Source organism: Lissotriton vulgaris, chromosome 12 (assembly GCF_964263255.1).
Source record: "Lissotriton vulgaris chromosome 12, aLisVul1.2, whole genome shotgun sequence".
Taxonomy (NCBI): Eukaryota; Metazoa; Chordata; class Amphibia; order Caudata; family Salamandridae; genus Lissotriton; species Lissotriton vulgaris.
Genome location: NC_141700.1, coordinates 3,707,501 through 3,731,330, shown reverse-complemented (window position 1 = coordinate 3,731,330; position 23,830 = coordinate 3,707,501). Strand labels below are relative to the sequence as shown.

Below are 23,830 nucleotides of genomic sequence, written 5' to 3'. Positions count from 1 at the left end.
CTAATCGTAATCCTCCCCCGTAGTCAACCCGGCGACGATCGGCGTCGAGGAGTATCAGCCCTCCGACGTCAGCGATGCTTGGCGTTGAGGAGTAGAAGTCCCCCAGGTTCCCCTCCGTCGTCGTCAGTCCATCGATGTCGAGGGGCAGGAGTCCTCCACCGTCGTCAACCCGGCGTCGATGAGCGTCGAGGATTGGAACTCCTCCGCCATCTCGACGACGATCGGCGTCGAGGATCGACACCCCTCTGCAATCTTTTCGACGACTATCGGCGTCTAGGAAGAAGAGCCCTCCGCCGTCGTCAACACAGCGGCGTTCAGCGTCGAGGAGCAGAGCCTCTTCATCTGTATCTGCACGACGACGTTCGGCGTCGAGGAGCAAAACCCCTCCGCCGTCGTCGGCTAATCGACGTCGAGAAGAAGGGATGTTCAGGCGTCGTCTGCAAGGGATTCGACGGCGAGAAGTAGAGAAGCGTTGTCGAGACCGGATCCAACAGACTGGAGATCAATGTTGAGAAGGAGGTCCGGATCGACGTTTTTGAGGCAAACGCCCGACGTCAAGGCCTACCTCAGTGAGGCCTAGAGAAGGATCGGTGGTTCTGGTAACAGAATCCTCGTCACGCCATTCTTCCACTCATTCCTTCAGACATCCTTCAACGAGATCTGCCTCTCCAGAAAGGCGTTCCAGCAGACCTACTCGTAGGTCTCCATCACAGCACAGGGAGGCTTCCCCTGCTGTGCACTTGTCTCCAAGATGGCTCCTCCCCCTGCATCACTGGGATAAGGATACAGGAGCAACACAGTGGATGCAAGAATATGCCAGTCCCCTCCATAGGTCACCTTTACAAAGATTGGTGCAGGAAGTGGACAGATCTCGTTCTCCCAGACGTGAGGACCGCGAAGGCAGGTCACGGGAACGAAAACATAGTTCCCATCGCAGAAGGAGAAGGACACCATTGTGGTCTTCGTCTTCCACCCTATCATCGAAGAGGGATTATTCCTCATCCCTATCGGACAGTCCTTTATCAAGAGTGTCTCGGATAGATGACATCAACACCTACTATGATGTGCTTCAGAGAGGGGCTCAGAAGCTGAGATGTCTACCCCTCAGGTGGCAACAACGGTGAACTTTGAGACTCTCCATCAGAGAGCAGCGTCTCGTCCATTTCTTCCCCTTGTTCCTGGGCTTCTGGAACCGGTGATGGACATTTGCCTGATGCCAGCTGCGATCAAGGCCGCACTGGCTCGAATTCAGAAAAAATACAAACCGACCTCCACAGATCCTGTCTTCTTTGAGAAAGATCCGCCTGCGGACTCGGTTATCATTGCGGCAGCGAGGGAAAACTCATGCTGTGGCTGCGTCTTTATCGGTTTCCCCCGATACAGATATTAGGTCCCAGGACTCTTTGGGACGTAAGGTTTGCAGCTCGGCAGCTTTATCATTAAAAGTATCCAGTGCTGCAGCCTTATTAGGTCGCTATGACGGGGCCTTTTTGGACTCCATGGACCGCTTCAAGGAGAAGCTGCCAAAAGAGGATCAAAAGGACTTTGAAGAGATCATCACCAAGGGGTCACTTGTTGCCAACCAAGTGATCAGCAGCGGACGGCGCTACACTATCAGCGCATTCATATGCCCATGGGGTTTGCGCCAGGAGATCGTCCTGGTTGAGGCTGACCACAATCAAGCCGGATGCGCAGCAAAGAATCCTAAATATCCCGTTTTCCGGCTCCTCTCTGTTTGGCACCCATACAGATGAGGAAATGGGCAGGATGAAGGCGGTACTCGATACCCTCAAAGCCGTTGGCTTGGAGAAGGAGAGAACCAAGCCCTTGCCACTGTACCTCGCATCAACAAAACCACCATGGGAGGCAGATCCTTCTCCTACCTGGCAGCTAAAACCTGGAACTCTCTTCCCACCCACCTTCGCCTTACTCAGAACCACCTAGCATTCAGAAAGCAACTTAAAACTTGGATATTCGACAAGTAATTCCCCACCCTTCCTCAAGCGCCTTGAGACCCTATGGGTATGTAGCGCGGTATATAAATCTCTTGACTTGACTTGACTTGACTAGTGTCGATACAGGTCCAACCAGTGCAAGGGATACCAGCAGAGGGTTCAAATCCCTCAAAGGTCCCAAGGAAAAAACCAAGGCAAGTCGCAGTATGAGGGCAGAAAGTCAAACAGAGGTAGAGGTGGTCACCAGCAGCAGTCCTCTACCACGGCCAGATCAACAGGGAAGCTATGAGCAGGAGCTTCTTCTGGCGCTGTTGCCCACTCCAGTGGGAGAAGTGCTTCACATCATCTGGCAGAGTAGTGCAGCATCACAAAAGATTGTTGGGTGCTCAGTATACTGCACAATGGATATACACTACGTTTTCGTGTGCTTCCAAAGGACATTCCTCCAAAAAGATCTCGTCCTCACCAACTAAAGTTGCTCCGGCAGGAAGTGGCAACCCTTCTGCGAAAAAAGGCCATAGAAGAGGTTCCTTCTCCGCAGCGGAGGAAGAAAGGGAGTCTACTCCAGGTACTTTCTTGTGCCCAAAAGAGACCAGGGCACAAGTTCAGACCTATCCTGGACCTTCGCCTGCTGAACAGTCATCGTGAAGGAGAAGTTTCGCATGTTGGCCCTTCATCAAATATGGCCACATCTGCAAGCAGGAGATTGGATGTGTTCGGTGGACCGCCAAGATGCGTACTTCCATTGACCCATTGCTCCACGTCATCGCAAGTATCTGCGGTTTGTGGTCAGAGACTGGCACTATCAGTCCGAGGTCTTACCCTTCGGGCTGAAATCTGCCCCGCGAGTCTTTACCAAGTGCTTGGCAGTGGTGGCGGCCACCCTACACAGAAAAGGTCTGTTTGTCTACCCTTACTTAGACGATTGGTGCCTCAAAGGGCCATCTCCTCAACAAGTAAGGACCGATTTCCAAGTCTGCCTACAACCACTACACAAACTGGGTCTTCATGTCAACATGGAGAAGTCTGTACTACAGCCCACCCAGACGATCCACTATCTGGGATCGATTCTGGATACAAAGGAAGAGCGTTTCCTTCGGAGGAGAGACTTTCTTCAATGCAGCAGAAGTGCAAGGCTCTGCTTCAGACAGATCGCCCAGCAGTCCGACAAGTGGCATCTCTGCTGGGGTCGATGGCCTCCTGCATATTTGTCATCCCCAACACCAGGCTGAGAATGTGACCGTTACAACAAGATATAGAAGACAAGTGGTACCAACCTACGGGTCGCTGGGAGGATCGGATCGTGCTCTCCCAAGCAGCGAAATCCTCCAAGTGGTGGACTCGGCCGCTGAATCTGTTGGTGGGAGTCCCTTTCCATCAACCAGTTCCAGTGCAATAGTTTATAACGGATACATCTCTGCAAGGATGGGGGGCACACATGGTGTGCCTTCAAATGCAGGGCCAGTGGTCCTCGAAAGAACAGTCCTACCACATGAACATGTTGGCGCTACGAGCAGTCCATCTTGCTCTGAAATCTTTTTTGCCTTCGATCACGTTCAACTCAGTCCTGATCGAAACAGACAACACGACCACCATGTATTATCTAAACAAACAGGGTGGTACGCGCTCTCGCCCTCTCTCTCCCTGGAGGCTCAAGCGATCTGGCACTGGCTGCTGGCTCGAAAACGTCTCCATAGTGGCAGTGCACCTTCCGGGAGAGCAGAATGTCAAAGCAGACGCACTCAGTCGGCACTTCGAAGATCAGCCAGACTGGGTGCTGCACGACAAGGTGGTGGCAGATATTTTCGAACTGTGGGGTCGTCCATCAATAGATTTGTTTGCAGACGACAAAAACAAAAAATGCTGTGCCTTCGCATCCAGATTCCACCGTCCAGGGACAAGGGGGAATGCTCTTTTGATGGATTGGTCAGAGACATTTGCATACGCCTTTCCTCCTCTGCCTCTGATCCCGAAGGTGGTGTCCAAGCTCATCAGATCCAACATGAAGATAATTCTGATAGTTCCACACTTGCCACGGCAGTGGTGGTACCCAGACCTTCTTCAGTTCTCGTACTCCCCCACAGGAGGCTGCCGTTCAGAGCGGACCTGCTGACCAAGATGGACGGGAGGATTCTCCATCCCAGCCTTCCCACCCTGAACTTGGCAGTATGGCTCCTGAGGTCCTACAATACCGGCACTTGAGTCAGCCTCTTTCAGAATATGCATGCAGTCCTGCGGCAAAGAGGCCCTCCACAAGAGCGTCATACGCTTTTAAGTGGAAGAGGTTCTACCTATGGTGTGTTGAAAATCTTTTTGACCCTACGAAGGGGCAGAAAGATGTCATTCTTACTTATCCAGTATTGGGGTATCTTTCATAGATTCACATGCCTGAATCATTCCCCGTCGTCGAGGCGGGAGTCCCACGGTAAATAAAAAAGCAGTGCCAAAAGCACTTTGTAGTAGTAGGCCCTAGAAAAAGGCCTGAGGCCTATATTATAGTAGCCTATCTACATCATTATGCTAAAAGGACCAAAGTCTTTGCTCCAACCAATCAGCTCACAGCACCCTCTAGAACCTTCCCTGCAGAGCCAGCTCTCCTCAGATTTTCACCGCACGTCGTGTGGAAGGGAGTCTCCCTGAGTCTTGACTCAGTTTTTTCTTCAGAGCTTCAAGATGTCTGACAAGAAGGCCTTGTTTAGACCCTGCAGAACATGCGAGAAGAAGAGGGTCCATGTGGATGACCAGCACAAAGACTGCATTTATTGCCTGTATCCCAAGCATGAGGCAAAAAGCTGTAAGATCTGCCTTACCTTCCCTGCCAAAACCTTAAGGGATAGGGAGGCCAGAGTCCTTTTGTGGCTTAAATCCTCTTCCACGGATGATGACGACAGGGCCTCTACCTCTAGCAAGAGGGCGAGGTCTCAAGAGGATAAGACAAGTGAGGGGAGAAAGCATGCTAAGACCTCCCACTCTACTTCAGGCTCTTCACAGAGATCCAAACATTCTGTCTCTGGAGCCTCAGCCACCAACGATCCGGCAAAGAAAACTGTGAGTAAGACTTCTACTGTCTCTTCTCCAGTGACCACTGTCTCTACTTCAACCTCTTCTTCTATGGATATGATATCCACAACATCTGTTACTACTCCGACTGTGTCTACAAAAATTTGTATTGTGACAAAAAGAACTCTCGTGGACGACTCGTCGACGAAGACGCCATCATCATCGAAGAATTCGTCATCCAAGAAGAGCGCGTCGACGAAGTCGTCGACGCCGCCGTCGACGACTGCCTCGTCGACGAAGAAAGCATCGACGTCTATCCCGTCGACGACGAGCCCGTCTTCGGTTACCCCGTCGACGACCGTCCCATCGACGGTGGCTCCATCGACGTCGAGTCCGTCGACGACTGTCCCGTCGACGTCGAGCCCATCGACGACGGTTCCGTCGACGGCAAGTCTATCGTCGACGATGCCCTCGTCGTCGATCTCGTCGACGATAAACCCGTCGACGATGGCATCCTTTCAGCAGGTGGATGCACCTTGGTCACCGGGGCCATCAAGAGCGATGGGATCAGCTTTATTAAGACCTACCACTGGGAATCAGGCCTTTTGTATGCCAATAGCGACAAAAAACTTTCAACTCGTGTCTTATAAGAGACAACAGGGTTCATATATATCACCACTTATGCCTTCTCATCTTCTAGAAACTTATGCTGATGATGAAGAAGATGACTTTGAAGATGATGATGAGGGTGCTTTTGGTGTGGCACGTCACCCATCCGAGCTTGTCATCAAGTGCCAAGATGATGATGGAGACGATTCCTATGCTGAACACTACTACCAGGAGGATATCATAGTGCCTCATTCATTGGAACATCAGAGACGGCCTAGAGTCCCGGAAGTCACTCAGTTGCCGCCTAATTTGATACAGGACTTGCAGGCTATGCTGGCGGATTACAAGCAGCGTTTTCCACCGCAAGTACCTCAATCTGATACTGCAGTTCCTCCTCAGCAACATCCACCGGTTTCTCCAGTCGTGGAAACTCCGCAACCGGTCTTGCCTCCACAAACTCCGGATACGTCATCAGAAGAGGAGGTAGAAGATGGAGAGTTGCCTAACATACCTTCATCAGACCCATGGGATGAATATGTTATACCCATGCCGTCCCCTCCAACTCCACAACCTTCAGATTCACCGCCTGAAGATGTAGGTGGTTTTCACAACCTGATGCAGAGGGCATCAACCAGGTTTAAGCTCCCGTTTACAGTGGAGCAAACGGAGTGTTTTCTCCATGACTTTAAAGAGGAAACAAGAAAGATATCTAGAGCCATTCCCATGATTGAGTATATTTGGAAGGAAGGCATAAAAATAATGAAGAACCCTGCATCTGTGCCTGCTGTGTTGCCCAGAATAGAAAAGAAATATCGTGCTCCGCTCTCTAGTCCGGCGTGCCTTATTGGCCATCCACGCCCGGATTCGGTAATCTCTCAAGCGGCGCAACAAAGGTCAAAGAACCCAGCTACCCCTATTTCCACTCCACCAGATAAAGAGGGGCGACGATTAGACCTTATTGGGAAGAAGTTTTCCACTATGGCTGCAGCATCCATCAGAATAGCAAATTCAATGGCGATTATTGGGCGCTACGATCGCCAAATGTGGTCAGAGATGGCTAGCTTCATAGAGCTATTGCCAGAGGACAAAAGACAAGAAGCCAGGAAAGTTCTAATGGAAGGAGAGCGGGCAGCGGAAGAATCCATCGACTGCGCTCTAGATATGGCTAATACGAATTTCAGACAGTTGGCTGGGGCAGCTGTGTTGAGACGTCAAGGGTGGTTAAAAGCCACTACATTTCGTCCGGAAGTTCAATTGAAAATACTGGACATGGCATATGACGGAGAGTCCCTCCTTGGGAAACATGTCGATGAGGCTCTCCAAACGATTAAAACTGACACAGATACTGCAAAGTCACTAGGATCATTGCAATATAAAAGAGGATCGTTCAGAGGAGCTAGAGGACGAGGTTATTCGTCCAGAGGCAGTTATTACCAGCAAGGCAGGTAATATCAACAACAATACCGCCAAAACTATCAGTCCTCTTATAGACAATCTGGATCGGCTGGTTTCTCTCGCCAAGGAGGAAGAAGGCGTGCAAACAACCAAGGAAGAGACAGTCACAAGAAACAGTGAGAGCAATTGGGCGCCACCTCTAATCCCTTACCTTCCAGTGGGCGCGAAGATATCTGCTTTCCAACAGCAATGGCAGAATATAACAACGGATCGGTGGGTGTTAGACTTGATCCAACATGGTCACACCCTCGAGTTCATCACCAAACCTTCACCAACTCCGCCCAGGGGTCTCCCTCCCCCTCGTCTTCACTTATTGTTCAAGGAAGTGCAAGCTATGCTTCTCAAAAACGCAATAGAGAAAGTTCCAAATCATCAGAGAGGGGCAGGTTGTTATTCCCGTTTTTTCCTCATAAAAAAGAAAACAGGGGAATGGCGACCGATCCTAGACCTACGCAATCTGAACAAATATCTCAAGAAGCAAGGATTTCGAATGGTCACCCTCTCGGACATTCTCAGTTGCCTCAACGAGGGAGATTACACGGCTTCCTTGGACATGGAAGACGCATACTTCCACATCCCAATCCACCCAAACCATCGGAAATACCTCCGTTTCACGGTGGCCGGCGCCCATTATCAATTCAAAGTTCTCCCATTTGGCCTCAAGTCGGCCCCAAGGATTTTCACGAAGTGCCTGGCCCGTTTGGCAGCAGCTCTTCGGGCAGCAAAAGTGCAGGTCTTCCCATATTTGGACGACTGGCTAGTCAAAGGTCCATCAGAGGCCAAAGTAAGATCCGACATTACAGTATGCCGCAATCTCTTCGCATCGCTAGGCCTCACAATCAACAAAACCAAATCTCAAATGGATCCAAAACAAAACCTGTTGTTCCTAGGAGCTTGCTTGGACACAGTGGAATGCAAGGCATCCTTATCTCGAGAGAGACAGCTCCGACTGCAGGCGTTGGCCAGAAATCTGGCAAGAAGAAAGTCACTTTCAGTTCGCCTATTTGCATCACTTCTGGGGATGTGTTCTTCAGCCACCAACCTCATTCCATTGGCGCGTCTAAAGATGCGGCCACTGCAAGAGGAGCTAAACTGTCAATGGCATCAAGCGACAGGTTCATTCGAGGACACCATCACAATCACCAACAGGATGGTGCATGCACTCCAATAGTGGTCTCAGATCAACAATCTGGAACAGGGGCTCTCATTCTTACAGAATCCTCCGGATTTTATTCTGACGACGGATGCGTCCATGGAGGGCTGGGGTGGTCATCTCCAGGACCTGGAAGTGCAAGGAAAATGGTCTCGGCAACACAAGAAATGCCACATCAACAGTCTAGAGTTGAAAGCCATTTGTCTGTCTCTTCAAGCGTTCCTCCCCAGGATAGTAGGGTCATCGGTTCTAGTCAGAACGGACAACACCACAAGCATGTTTTATATCAACAAGCAGGGAGGAACGAGATCAGCAACGTTATCCAAACAAGCCCAAGAGTTATGGAAATGGTTAACAGTTCACAACATAACTCTCAAAGTGGAGCACGTCAGAGGCCTCTACAACACCTTGGCAGACAAACTGAGCAGAACATTGTCAGATTGCCACGAGTGGGAACTGGACGACGACCAGTTGAACTATGTGTTTCAGAGATGGGGCAAACCCAGGTTGGACCTATTTGCGACCCATCAGAACAAGAAATGCCGGTACTACGCCAGCAGATATCCTCAACAGGGGTCAAGGGGGAATGCCCTTTTGATGCGATGGTCAGGGACCTATGCATACGCTTTTCCTCCGATCCCTCTGATTCCACGAGTGGTGCGCAAAATGAAAATGGAGAGTTGTCGCCTTCTCCTCATTGCTCCCAAGTGGCCTCGCCAGTATTGGTTTCAGGAACTCATGCTACTTTCACAGGAACCACCGATCAAACTGCGTGTAACTCCGAAGTTACTGTCACGCAACGAGGGTCAGATACTTCACCCAGATCCTCAATCGCTGAAATTGCACGCATGGCTCCTAACTTCCTAGAATTCGAACATCTTCAAATTCCTCAAGACTGCCGAGACATTTTAGAGAAGGCAAGAGCCCAGAGTACATAAAAAACTTATCGTCTCAAGTGGAAGCGTTTTTGCGCATGGTGCATCTCTAGTGCTTTACACCCTATAGAGGCGCCGGCAGAAAAGATATTACCCTATTTATTGCATTTAGCGCAATCTGGTCTTTCAGTTTCATCAATAAAGGTCCACTTAGCGGCCTTATCCAGGTACAGAAAGATGACTAACACTCAATCACTCTGCTCTTCATCGCTAATCAAGCAATTTATGAGGGGTCTGTTCCGGGCTTATCCCCCAGTGAAGCCCTCACCGCCGGAATGGGAGCTCAACGCGGTTCTATCACAGCTGATGAAGCATCCGTTCGAGCCTATCCATAGAGCCGACCTAAAGTTCTTGACATGGAAGATTGCTTTATTACTGGCACTAACTTCCGCAAGAAGAGTGGGAGAAATTCAAGCTTTCACCATAAAGGAGCCCTTTTACATTTCTCCCAGGACTATGTCACTTTGCGAACAAATCCAACGTTCATACCGAAAGTGCCTTCCCAGTTTCATCTAAATGAACCTGTCAAGCTGAAAGTTTTCTTTCCAAACCCGTCAACCCCGGCTGAAAAAACATTGCATTCTTTGGACATCAAACGATGCTTAAAATTCTATCTTCAGAGAACCAAGACTTTGAGAAAGTCAGATCAACTGTTTGTAGCTTATGGCCAGACTACATTGGGGAAAGCGGTTACTAAAGCCACGATTTCCAGATGGATCGCATCCGCTATTCAATTCTGCCACGTAAAGGCTAATCGACCATTGACAAGATCTGTTCGATCTCACTCCACAAGAGCTGTGGCAGCGTCTGCGGCTTTGTTTGCAGGAGTGACGCTTGAGAACATTTGCTGTGCTGCGACATGGAAGAATGTCCACACGTTTACAAGACATTACTGCCTGCAATCAGCAAATCAGGATGATGCGGCAGTGGGCCAAGCTGTTTTACGTCACCTGTTTCCATAAGGAGTATGTTCAGGTACTGATGTTCACTTACTTCATATAAAGTACATGCAATTCAATAGATTGTTTTTAAATATGCAGACATATGCTAACATGTTGTGTATTTTTGTATAATGCTTAAGATTTCTTTCCAGAAAGAAAGTGCATAATTTCAATGTTGAACTTGAACATGATTTATTGATAGTTCAATCTCTAGGCGTTTGTTGGTTGTTGACGATACATTCATGGGGGTGCACTGCAATAAGTCTCCCACCATCCGCAACCGACTTTGCCTGGCTTACTGCTTGCTATTCTGATTCAGGCATGTGAATCTATGAAAGATACCCCAATACTGGATAAGAAAACAAGTTACTTACCTGTAACTTCAGTTATCCAGTATTGGTATCTTTCATAGATTCACATGCACCCACCCTCCTCCCCGGCGAGTCAGTTCTCTAAGTTGGGGATACTTGTTCCCACTTGTGCTACGAAAATCTGAGGAGAGCTGGCTCTGCAGGGAAGGTTCTAGAGGGTGCTGTGAGCTGATTGGTTGGAGCAAAGACTTTGGTCCTTTTAGCATAATGATGTAGATAGGCTACTATAATATAGGCCTCAGGCCTTTTTCTAGGGCCTACTACTACAAAGTGCTTTTGGCACTGCTTTTTTATTTACCGTGGGACTCCCGCCTCGACGACGGGGAATGATTCAGGCATGTGAATCTATGAAAGATACCAATACTGGATAACTGAAGTTACAGGTAAGTAACTTGTTTTCTTACCTTCTATATTTTTCTAAAGCAGGTTTGAAATATGCCTCAATAAGGGTTCATTTGTCAGCATTAAGGCATACAGAAAGTCACCCAGCCAACCTTTCTTTTTCCAAATGCAGGTGGTTAAGGATTTCTTACAGGGGTTGAAGAAAGTGTGTCCCCTGGTTCGAAACCCTTCTCATCCCTGGGAGTTGAATCTGGTGCTGTCTAGATTAATGGGTCCTCCTTTTGAGCCCATCCATAAAGCCTCTTTGCAGCACCTGACGTGGAAGACCGCTTTTCTGGTAGCGATAACATCAGCGCGCAGAGTAAGTGAGATCCAAGCGCTGTGTGCAAAAGCACCTTATACTGTTTCACTACAACCGGGTAGTGTTAAGGGTTCACCCTGCCTTTTTGCCAAAGGTTATATCTGATTTCCATATTAATCTGTCAATCTCCCTACCGTCCTTTTTTCCAAACCCCGCGACTCCTTTAGAGAGGTCGCTACATTCCTTGGACCTCAAAAGAGTGCTTAAATTCTATCTAGAGGGTACCAAGGGCATAAGGAAATCAGATCAATTATTTCTGAATTATGGTGCCATGAGAACAGGCTCCCCAGCCTCCAAAAGATCCATTTCAAGATCGATAGTGTCCTGTATAAAATTGGCTTACCAGTTGGCGCATAAACCCTTGTTGTTGTCTCCTAAAGCACACTCCACAGGGGGAAAAGCGGCCACAGTAGCTTTCTTGCTTGATGTTACAATGTCAGAAATTTGCAAGGCTGCAACCTGGAGATCGGTCCACACTTTCACAAGGCATTATTGTCTAGAATCCTATTCCAGGCTGATACTCAAATGGGCCAGGCCTCCTTGAGACATCTATTCGGATAGAAATCTATCCATCCAGGCTTAGTTTTCTGAGCTGATTGGTTAATTTACCGGCATCCTTTGCCCACAGGTGGATGAGGTGAGGCTCGCTATTCTAGTGCTTATGACTATTGATGAGGATCCCCTGGAAGGGAAGAATTTGTTACTTAACTTTAATCCTAGTTCTCTTCTAGGGGTATCCTCATCAAAGTCATAAGCAACTCTCCCGCCTCCCCAGGCAAAGGATCATTGTGTTTTTAATGAGGTAATGTCAAATCTATGTGTCATGGCTTTTTGAGTCACCGCAAAGAATAACTGACCTAACTGTCACCCCTGAGGTATGATGGGAAGCTGGGGGTCATGACTGCCTTAAAGGCACAGTGCCAGTTTATCTCTATGTTGCTATGAGTTACTTTTTCAGTCTTTTTAGACTGTTTTTGCAAAGCAGCCTGGGAGCTGTATATGCTTTCAGTCCTATGTGAGTTTTTTCTTCTGACTGCTAAGCATTAAAACAGATTCAAAACCTGTTTTGCTGTTGTTCTTCCCTGTTTCTAATGTGTGCTTTTATGATAGAATGGGGAGTCCTTACAGCCTTAGTCAGCGCTGGTGTGTATAAGGCTGCAGTTAATATATATATATATATATATATATATGTCCAGTTCCCAACGTAAGTAGCACAGCGCAATCAGCCACACCAACAAACAGGAACCGGCGAGACCCAAGATGGTGCAAATTGGTATTTTTATTTAGTTTCAGCCCAGCGCCAGTCCGCCATGACGCGTTTCGGCTAGAGATAGCCTTGATCACATGATAACGTCACGGGGGATGACCACCCCTTTTAAAGTGCAAGTAGTGCCATCACATGGTATAGAAAGTAAGGAAATACTCAACTTTCATAAAAACCACATACATTTGTAGTATCACAGCATAAATGCGATTATTGCACAGAAAAGAAAGTCTATTGTCATTATGTTAACAATAATATTCAAATGATTTGTTTTAGAATTTGTACATTTAGAAACCTCAGAAATCTGATTTGTAATCGGCAAAATCATGGCAGCGGCTAAAATAACTTCATAATGTACAAAAGTTAAAAGCCAATAAATAATTATAAATAATCATATTGCCATTAAAATTCATTGCAAAAAGTACTCAAGCGTTTGGATAATTCAAACACCAATTAATTAGTGAGAACACAAAATTATAGTTTGAGAGCCAGATGTCATGGTTTCCAACAATGCAAGATTAAAGGATGTACTGCCCAAGTGGGCTATTCAGTACTGAGGTCAACGTTATTAGTTTAACTGTGCAAATACGCAATATCACGTGCAAAACATGTTAGATGGCTGTAAAGTGCTACCATAAAGTGAAGAAGTGCAAAAAGAAATGTTAAATCAAAGATAAAAGTGCAATATGCAAGATAGCAAGGTGATTCAAGTACTACAGATAGGTGTGGCAATCCTCCCCCATGTTAAGCCCGTGAGGTGCCTTAGTATCAAGGGATATGATGTAACGGGTCTCCAACTTTCTGAGTAGGGACTCCCTATCACCTCCTCTTCTTTGGGGGGGAACACAATCTATCACAAAATATCTCAAAACTGAGGCATCCTTCCCATGCGTTAGCTCGAAATGCCTGGCCACAGGATATGTAGGATCGGCATGGGCAATGGCACGCAGGTGTTGCAAGATCCGCTTATGGACTTGTGGCCTGGTGCTGCCTACATATCTGAGCCCACATGGGCATTCCAACACATAAACCGCAAACTCTGTTTTGCAGTTTAATTTTTGTTTAATCTTGATGGGGGAAGGAGATAAAGGTGTAAATACCTCCGACTTGCTCACACCATGTTTGCATGCTTTGCAGGTGGAGCAACGCAAGAATCCCTTGCTATCATCTAACCATGAGCCTGAAATTACCTCTGGGCTACTAGATACCAGACTGTCTTTCATAGATCGTGCCTTCCGGTACGTAATGCTGGGGTATTTGGGCATTGCAAGGCCAATTATAGGATCATTAGATATCAGTGACCAGTTGTCCTTGATTATTTTGTGAATGATCCTATGCTGATTGCTGTACCCAATAATCAATCTAGTTTCTTCACCAAGTCTGTTGGCGGGAACAGCTGGCTGGCATGTACCTCCTAAGCCTAAGAGTTCCAACCTCTCTATTCTGTTGGCCCTGACAATAGCATTGTCTATTATGGCTGGTTTGTAGCCCCTTTGAAGGAAACGATCCCTACACTGAGATTGTGCCACTCGACATTCCTCTTCACTACTGCAAATTCTTCTGACACGAAGCATTTCCCCGTAGGGAATGCTCCGTATCAGATGTGCAGGATGGTGACTGCCTGCGTGTGTATAAGGCTGCAGATATATATATATATATATATATATATATATATATATATATATATATATATATATATCAAAGCTACAAACGATCCACGAATCCTTAATTCGTAAAGAAAGCAGCACACGCAGGGGTAGTTCCACTTAGATTTAATGAGGGAACTTACAGCATACGACGCGTTTCGCCAGAGGGCTTCGTCAAGATCTTGACGAAGCCCTCTGGCGAAACGCGTCGTATGCTGTAAGTTCCCTCATTAAATCTAAGTGGAACTACCCCTGCGTGTGCTGCTTTCTTTACGAATTAAGGATTCGTGGATCGTTTGTAGCTTTGTTAAATACAACGGGTACACCCCCGTTTTGGCGTGCACCCGCTCACGAGTGCAACCGGCTGGTGTTTTGGAGCATTTGATATATATATATATATATATATATATATATATATATATATATATATATATATATATATCCATATATCCTACTGGCAGTCGGCAGTAGGTAGGTATAGTTAGGATTATTTTGAATAGGGAAATCACAACATTCTATTGTGAATAACTTTGGCGCCGGTTGAGGAATCTGCCTGAAAATTTCCTCAAATTTGCCTGGCGGCGCTCCGGTCCTTCCCTGGAAGTTTGGGGGGGATTTATCAAGCGGGGGCTGAGAAAAAAGGGGGGTCCCAAAACGTGTTTTCCCCATGTTCATTTCCTTAGGGCGGTCGACCTCACTTTTAGCCCGAACGGCTAAATGGATTTCCACCAAACTTGGCAAAATTGTAGGGACTGGTAGCCCGATGTGCCTTTGCTATGACTCAAGATATGTGGTCCAGTGGATTTTGAGTAATTTAGGTTAAAAAAAATATATATATCTATAAGCGCGCCCCGGTACGTGCACCGGGGCATGAACCAGCGCGCTACGCGAGTTCGCGCGCGGAAACCTGATTGGCTCTCAGGTGTCTGTCAACATTCCAAACAGTGCGGAGCAGCCGCTATCTTGTGTCTCGGTAGGATCGAGACACAAGAGGTGGCAAAAACAAAGGGGGAAATGACCAAAAGGGGGCAGAGTAGATCCCCCCCCTGACCCCCTAGGTTTGATGTGGGGGCCATAAAAGGGCCCCGCGGGGCAAAAACAATTTTTATTTTTTTTCGATTTGCGCGGGGGGAGCGCCCAGTACACGCACCGGGGAGCGTACCGGGGAGCGTACCATGAGGGAAAAAGAATGACAGTTTTTAAAAAAATGTAGCCTTTTTTTATAAATTGGAGGTAGTTCTAAACTGTTTTTTTTCTTCTTTTTGTCATTTTTATATTTTTTAAATGTTTTTTTGAACATTTTGTACTTTTTTTGGCTTTTATGAAAAATTTTGTTTTTTTTGTTATTTTTATGGGGAGAAACAAAAAACAGGGAATTGTAAACGGCTCAACTAGAGCAAAAAAAAATTAGGAATAAATTGTTTTTTGGGGCAATTGTGGTTGTCAACAGCACGGTTGATGAGCTTTATGCTTTGCTCACCATAGGTGATGGTCTTACCACAAAATATACTAGTGATCTTGTATTGCCCAAACTGGGGTTGTATGTTTGGGACCATCTCCCTTGTCTCTGGTCCTGATGGAGTGGGTTGCTTTCTTTTGGAGGTGCTGGGTGAAGATTGGGGAGGGTTTGTGGCCAGTTCTCGGACCTCTGCCGCAGCATAGTTGTTGGGATGCCTGCGCTGCATGTGGCGAATCATGGTGTTATTGCCAAATGAGTATTTTTTGTTATGGTTCCCCCTTGAAAGTTCCATGTTACAGATTAGGCAAGTCACCTTTGGCGCATTCACCTTTTTGAGGCCACTTGGGATGGAAAAAAACTCCCATACAATGTGCGGCTTTGGCCTATATGGGGTATTGAATTCTGGCAGGAATGTCCTCCTCCCCTCCTCCTCCCCTCCTCCTCCTCCTCCTCTTCATCTCCACCAGTGTGGTGTTGTGGTGGTCCTCTTGGTGGTGGTGGTGGTGGTGGTGGCTGAGATGCTCCTGCTGCTGCTGCTGCTACTAAAGCCATTTTTCAGTCCAAAAAAGTACAGAGAGGTCTTTCAACAGGTCTTCTTCACTCAAAGTACTAAGTGAGAATGAGGAAAAAAGGTGGGGGCTTTCATCATTAGGAAAAAAAACTGTCCTGAACCAATGAAAAGTGTTAATTTCAGGTCACATGACCAGGGCTTTCATCATTTGGAAACCAACTGTCCTGCACCAATAGAAAAGTGTTATTTTTAGGTCACATGACCCGACGCGCTTAAGCTACGCGCCCCCGGGAGCGCCCAGGGGCGCGTCGCGTAAGCGCGTCGGATGCTTACGTTGCACGATCGTATGCGCTCAAGTGCTTCCGGGTGCATTTACGCCGTGCGTATCACGCGGACACGGCTACACGATACGTCACGATGATGTGTTCGTTCGCGGCAAAAGCGCTAACGGGACGCTCACCGGTACGCGCCCTGGGGCGCGCCGCAAGACTGCGCTTTCCGGTGCGCTCACTGGGAGCGCTCCAGAGCAAAAAAAACAAACCATGAACAATATACATAAAAAAATAGTATTACATAAATATACATTATAGGATTCATTATAAAAAATATTACATTTCATAGCTATAGAAATTTGCTATTAAAAAACCTTTGAAATTCACTGAAAAAACCATAGGTTTCACACCAGTTATAGTTAGGAATTGGCATTTAAAAAACCTATGAAATTCACTGAAAAACCATAGGTTTCACACCAGTTATAGTTAGGAATTAGCATTTAAAAAACCTTTGAAATTCACTGAAAAAAACATAGATTTCACACCAGTTATAGTTAGCTGGAAATTTTACTGACCTAAAACCATTGAAATTCCCACGTTATAGTTAGTTGGACTCATTATAACTTGCGCGCCTGCAATGCTTTGCTGATGATGTGACATATTACATCACTCATGACATGGTCAGTGACGTCACTCATGACATCACTGATAACACCATCCTTGTGACAGACTGACAGACCTCCTTTCAGTGTAATGTAACCATTGAAACACATATTCAAAAATAGAAACTAACATTTTCAAAAAAATTGAGATACCCATACCAGTTACAACAACCAATTCAGTAATTCCACCATCTGTATACACATCCACTCATTCAGCAACAGTTCTATATAGTCACTCGTATATGTACTCACTCATCATATGTAGTGATACACATATACATCCTGTTACACACCGACAGTCTTCCAAAAGTTACTCACACACATACTCACACATGAAAATAAACTATTGAACATCCATTTATTTGCATATACAGCTATATACACACTAGCACATTACTTCTAAGGAAACTTACACATACTTACTCTCTTAAACAATCACTTATAGAAACACATACTTGTTTAAACAGGAACTCTTTCAATCTCTCACTCACATATACTTATATACATCAATACTCACATATACTAGATTAAAACATTTGTAGTTACTCATAAAGACACTAGTGAGGCAGGCATTCAATCACTAACACACATATATACACACTCATCCACCCATACAGTCCTGCACATATGCTGTCTATAAAAAAACACATACAGTGAGTCAGTCACCAACCCATGCAGCCACTTATACACAAAGTGAAACACTGATACATATATTTAAATATTTAAAAATTACTCGCTAATATATGTATTCACTAAGAAACACTTAATAAGCCAGTTAACCAATCAATATTTTATTAAAAAAACATCAATTTACACACTTATTTAAACATTTATTCTTCCATCGACCTTTACAAATACATATATAAAACATATTTATTTTTTAGAAAGACACACATTCACTGGATGGTGTCATCAGTGATGTCATGAGTGATGTCACTGACCATGTCATGAGTGATGTAATATGTGACGTCATCAGCAGTGCATTGCAGGCGCACAAGTTAACGTGGGAATTTCAACGGTTTTATGTCAGTAAAATTTCCAGCTAACTATAACTGGTGTGAAACCTATGGTTTTTTCAGTGAATATATATATGGTCTGGGATGCCCGCCACCCCTTCCACCACCAATCCCAATGGTAGGAGACAGACACAGTTTGAACTTTTGGAAGGCAGGGGGGCTTCGCGACCCCCCCCCGGCCGTATTTATTAAAATATGAAACAAAATTTAAAACTTTAAATTAAAACGTTTCATTTATCATGTACAAAATTCAACTTTCATTACACTTGATGAAGACTGGTATCCAGGCTAACCTTAACAAATCTCTAATACAAAGATTTTCCTAACTGAGTCTAACATCATGACATAATGCATTGCATACGAATTTTGTACATCCTATTGTTAGGGGCCAACGGCAAGGTCTTAACCGGTGTCAGATCCCCATCACCAAATTTCCGCCCTCTCGTGTGAGTGGCACATGCGCAGAGGGCTTTACCCTCGTAGCCAACTGTAACTTCCCTTGTCATGGGGGCCCCCTTTCACTCGGCGCCATCTTAAGGTCGTCCGAGTTCCCGTGCGGGGTATCCGTAAGAAGGACAGTGATGCCTCCCTCCCCCCCTCCCCCCCCCCTTTCCCCGCACTCTCCTCCGCCGCACCGGATATCCGGCCCCCAGGAAATTCTTGGGAGGGGCCTATGGCCGTCTCCCCCTGGCCGATCCCATCCATAATGGGTGGCGCCCCCACTAGGGACCTTGAAATCACTGCTCACCGATCATGACCTTACTGCCACAGGCCAGATAGTTGACAGACTATCTGGCCCCCCCCACAACTCCTATAGGTCATGTCTCCTAAATCCCACTAGCCACGCTATCCTGTCTCCTATCAACATGTCCTTCCCTACCCTGGACAGGTGTACCCCATCGTCTGAATAACAGTGGTCCCCCCCCAGATGCACCCGTGAGGTTTACTTTGAAGGTGGTCAGATCGAAACAATTTCTCCATTTTATTGTTGACCCTCTTTACCGAATGGTTCAACGCTGTCGTGGACCGCCCACCTTTCCATACCCTCCTCGGAATCATGTGTGACCAAGCTATTGTGCACCCCGGGATTGTCTTTGCTAACCAACTAACTGCTGAAGGTATGTGTTTGATTAAAGCCAGTCTGCCCAACCTCACCAAGTCATTGCCCCCAATGTGCACTATGACTACTGATGGCGGTGACCTGTGCCGCCCTAACAATCCTTCCACAAAACTTTGCAGTCGGTCAATACACAAGCCGCCCTTCCCATGGAAGGAGACCCTGAAACCATATTCCTCAGCTGTGTGGATCGCATCACCTGCCCTGAATATGTCCGCGGCATGCCTCACGTATGAGTGGCCCACGACCCAGACCACTCGTCTTCCATTCCTTGTTCCTGAAGTGGTGGTTAGCTGATACTGGGCCGGTTCCAATTTCCGCCCTGCGTCACAGGCTCGTGAAACTGTAATCCAAACAAAAGACAACAAGCGTGAGTGCACTTCTTCAGTAAATTACAACATGTGCAACCGCACGTAACGTTTGAAACAATTTGAAGACCAGCGCCCCAACTGTTTAACATTGTCTGCCTGCAGACCCCCGGCCGTCGCTTCTGTAGCGGCCCCTATCCTGAACGAATGAGTTCCAAAATCACTCTGGTTCAAGCCCGCAGCTGCAATCGTGATCGCCAGCACCCTCTGGAACTGAAACTTTGTTAACGGGGTGCCGTCAGCATGCTGCAGCAAGGCCCCCCCCACGTCGTCACCCTTTGTTTTAGGTAGGCCTCAACGTGCCTCACTGGACAACAGGGACTACCCGGAGCGCGCTGCAACACAATGCTTCTCCCCTGGGCCTCCTGGTCTGTCTTGACCTGGCAATCGTGATCAGCAGGGAATCCCCCCTCACTTGCGTGTGGTCCCTGCGCAGACCCCCTTGGAATCCCTTTTATTGGCAGCCACTAGTTCGCCTACCCGCAGGGCCCCGTAAAATGCCAACGCAAATGCTGCTCGGAATAGGACAACCTCACTAGGTGAGGAGCATGTCTCCTCCAGTTTAGCCAGCAAAGCGGTCAACCTGTCAAATCCTACTGGATGCCTGGTATCCTTTTTGCGCCCCTCTAGGCGCCGCCAGCCGCGCATCGCCTTTCTGACTATAAAGGAGTCGGTCAGGTCCCTGATCCCCTGGAGCTGAGTCATAAACGATATGGCGGCCTTATACCGACTGGCGGTTGCTGCCGACCGGCCCTCCTCATGAAGCGCCACTAAAAATTGGGTAAAGGACCCCTCCTGACCCCATCTATGCTCCCATGCAGAGCCCAAAAAGGCACAGTACGAGCTGAACGCCCCTTCATAAGCTTTTCTTCTCCTGGGCAATAAACTGGCTGCCATGAGGTTTTGTAGTCCGGGGCGCCGATTTGCCATAATGCTTCGGGAAATGGCGCTGCCACTAGCTCCGCTGAGGGTAAACAATCCCTGAATGCCTGCATTTTGAAATGAGAGAGCGCATCAGCTGCATTATTCAGTACTCCCGGCACATGTTTTGCCCTGAATTGTACATTTAGCTTCAAGCATTTCGACACAATTTCCTTCAACAATCGCAATATCCACTTGCAGCGTGCTGCCTGCTGGTTAATGACTCAACCACAGTCATGTTATCAGACCAAAATATCACCGAGCGGTTTCGGAACTCCTCTAGCCAGGCCGACAACGCTACGCAGATGGGGAATAACTCTAGGAAACCAATGTTGGTCGTCAAGCCACTTGTTTCCCACCATGCTGGCCATTTCTGGGCCGACCATCGGTTACCAAGGATCGCGCCAAACCCCACACTGCCCGCAGAGTCGGTCCATAAACCTAATTCTGCTGATGAGGCCGGGGCTTTGCTCCAGACTACCCGGCCATTGAAATCCGCCAGGAATGCCAGCCAAATGAGCATGTCCTGGCGAACCTCTGCCAACAGCCTCGTACGATGGTGCCCCTCTTTGAGGCCAACCATGGCCTGGGCAATGGATCGGGAGAAAGGGCGAGCCATTGGTATAACCCTCAGTGCGAAATTCAGCTGTCCCACTGTTTGCTGTAGTTGGTGCAGTGTCACCTTGTCGTTCCGAAGACATTGCAACAAGGAGGCCCTGAATTTGGCAATCTTCTCCGCCGGCAGACGGAAGCATCCCTCCACGGAGTGTAGTTCAATACCCAGAAACTCCAGGGAGGTTGTTGGTCCCACTGTCTTACCTGGCACCAACGGAATCCCGAAACCCCGCATGAGCACGCAGAATTCCTGCAATGTCCGTGCACAGTCCCGAGAGCCCGCCGGGCCGAGAAACAGGAAATCGAGATAATGCATCACATGTTGGTGCACTGAGGCCTTCGAGAATGCCCATTCCAGAAATGAGCTAAATATTTCAAAATAGGCACAAGAAATTGAACAACCCATCGGCATGCACATATCCATGTAGTACTTCCCCTGAAATGCGAAACCCAACAAGTGCTGATCCTAGGGATGCACCGGTAATAACCTAAATGCGGATTCAATATCTGATTTTGCTAACAATGCCCCGGTGCCTAGGCGATTCAACATTACCACTGCGTCATCAAATTATGCATACCTCACACTGCAAATGCCTGCATCGATTGCCTCATTCACGGAAGCCCCTCTTGGTGCAGATAGATTATGAATGAGCCTGAATTCTCCCGGCTCCTTCTTGGGAACTACCCCTAATGGGGAATACACAAAATTGGTCGTTGGTAGTTCACCGAACGGTCCTGCAACCCGCCCCAAGCGAACCTCTTTTGAAATTTTTGTGGCGACCATCTTCGGGTTGTGCGTAACGGACAGTTGGTTTTTGCATAAGGGGGCCCCCGAAAATCACCCGCCGGGATCCTGAAGCCATACGAGAAGCCATCTCGCAGGATCCCGGCGGACACATGATCAGGGTATTTGTTCAGCCAGGGAGTCAAAGCCAAAATATCCACGGGCGATTGTTTGGACATCAGGTTCAGAGCTGGGATGGTGCAGTGAGCTAAAAAACGGTGATGGATCAAGCCCTGATCTTTGGACTGGGTAAGAGTGGTCTGCTTAATTCAGACACTCTGTTCATCACCACCCCCTTTTCTGAATCGTTTTTGTCCACCATAAGCGTGGAAGGGTATACTCAGATGTGAGTCCCTTGCTCATTGCACAATCAGGATTCAAGCAAGCCGGGCCGAAGACGGCTGAGATGCCAGAAACCGGTCCCCGGTAGCTTGTTTCCTTCCCAGTATAAGAATTGGCTTGGTAGTTTGGTCTGCCCTGTTCCCATGATGCACTGGGCCAGGGACAGACTAATTTGATTATAACCAGGTTCTGAGCTGGGATGGTGCAGTGAGCTAAAAAACGGTGATGGATCAAGCCCTGATCTTTGGACTGGGTAAGAGTGGTCTGCTTAACCACTTGGCTGCTAGGCGTTTCCCCCCCCCCCCCCCCCCCCTGTGCTGGAAATTGCCATTTTAGTGGCACCATGACGAGCTCAGCTCGTCATCAGCACACGACACCCGTGGGTGATGACGAGCTGAGCTCGTCATCAGCATTGAAGGGGTTAATTCAGACACTCTGTTCATCACCACCCCCTTTTCTGAATCGTTTTTGTCCACCATAAGCGTGGAAGGGTATACTCAGATGTGAGTCCCTTGCTCATTGCACCATCAGGATTCAAGCAAGCCGGGCCGAAGACGGCTGAAATGCCAGAAACCGGTCCGCGGTAGCTTGTTTCCTTCCCAGTATAAGAATTGGCTTGGTAGTTTGGTCTGCCCTGTTCCCATGATGCACTGGGCCAGGGACAGACTAATTTGCATATAACCAGGTTCTGAGCTGGGATGGTGCAGTGAGCTAAAAAACGGTGATGGATCAAGCCCTGATCTTTGGACTGGGTAAGAGTGGTCTGCTTAATTCAGACACTCTGTTCATCACCACCCCCTTTTCTGAATCGTTTTTGTCCACCATAAGCGTGGAAGGGTATACTCAGATGTGAGTCCCTTGCTCATTGCACAATCAGGATTCAAGCAAGCCGGGCCGAAGACGGCTGAGATGCCAGAAACCGGTCCCCTGTAGCTTGTTTCCTTCCCAGTATAAGAATTGGCTTGGTAGTTTGGTCTGCCCTGTTCCCATGATGCACTGGGCCAGGGACAGACTAATTTGCATATAACCAGGTTCTGAGCTGGGATGGTGCAGTGAGCTAAAAAACGGTGATGGATCAAGCCCTGATCTTTGGACTGGGTAAGAGTGGTCTGCTTAATTCAGACACTCTGTTCATCACCACCCCCTTTTCTGAATCGTGTTTGGACATACGAGGCACCGTGTCAATCCTGCTTGGTACCCCCTTTTCCCCCAGTACTATTGCCTCTGGATCGGCAGCTAGTTTCGGGGTGGGATGTGTTACCACAACCTGCGCAGGCGTGCCTGAACCTGCATGTTCCCTGCGGCCTGCTACACTTCCCTTGTTAAAACCCCAACATACTCCTCGCTTATTCCCATTCCCGCCCGATCTAGACTGAGTATCTGCCCCGTGGGCTGGTCGAAGGGGCTGTGGATGTTTCTGCTGAAAAGCCCTGAAGCCGGTTGCACTCGACCCTGATCCACCAGCCGAGTGCGGCGTGAACTGCACATGCCAAGATACAGTTTCCAAACAATCCCAAGTCAGCGATTCATTAAACTCTTTCGCTTTTCTAAACGACACGTCATACCCTTTCCATGCGTCCCCTCCATACTTCTCATGGAAGCCCGTGATCCTGCTCTGGTAGCAAGCAAGGTCTCCCAACAGTTCTGGTGTTCGCTCACCATAAAAACAGAAAAAGCCCTGATCCAGTTCATCATAGACTCTTCCACCCTGAATTCTGCCATTTTTGCCCT

At 47.6% G+C, this 23,830-nt stretch overlaps 1 protein-coding gene and 1 pseudogene across 12 annotated transcripts in view; both read left to right on the top strand.

The window, feature by feature from the left end:
- Positions 1-23,830, top strand: part of DAZAP1 (DAZ associated protein 1) — a 700,578-nt gene that overhangs the window by 68,518 nt on the left and 608,230 nt on the right. The gene's annotated exons all lie outside the window — the stretch shown is intronic.
- Positions 5,637-7,139, top strand: LOC147673005 (uncharacterized; annotated as a pseudogene). Its single transcript, XR_015302571.1, has one exon. The product of XR_015302571.1 is annotated as an uncharacterized LOC147673005 (transcript).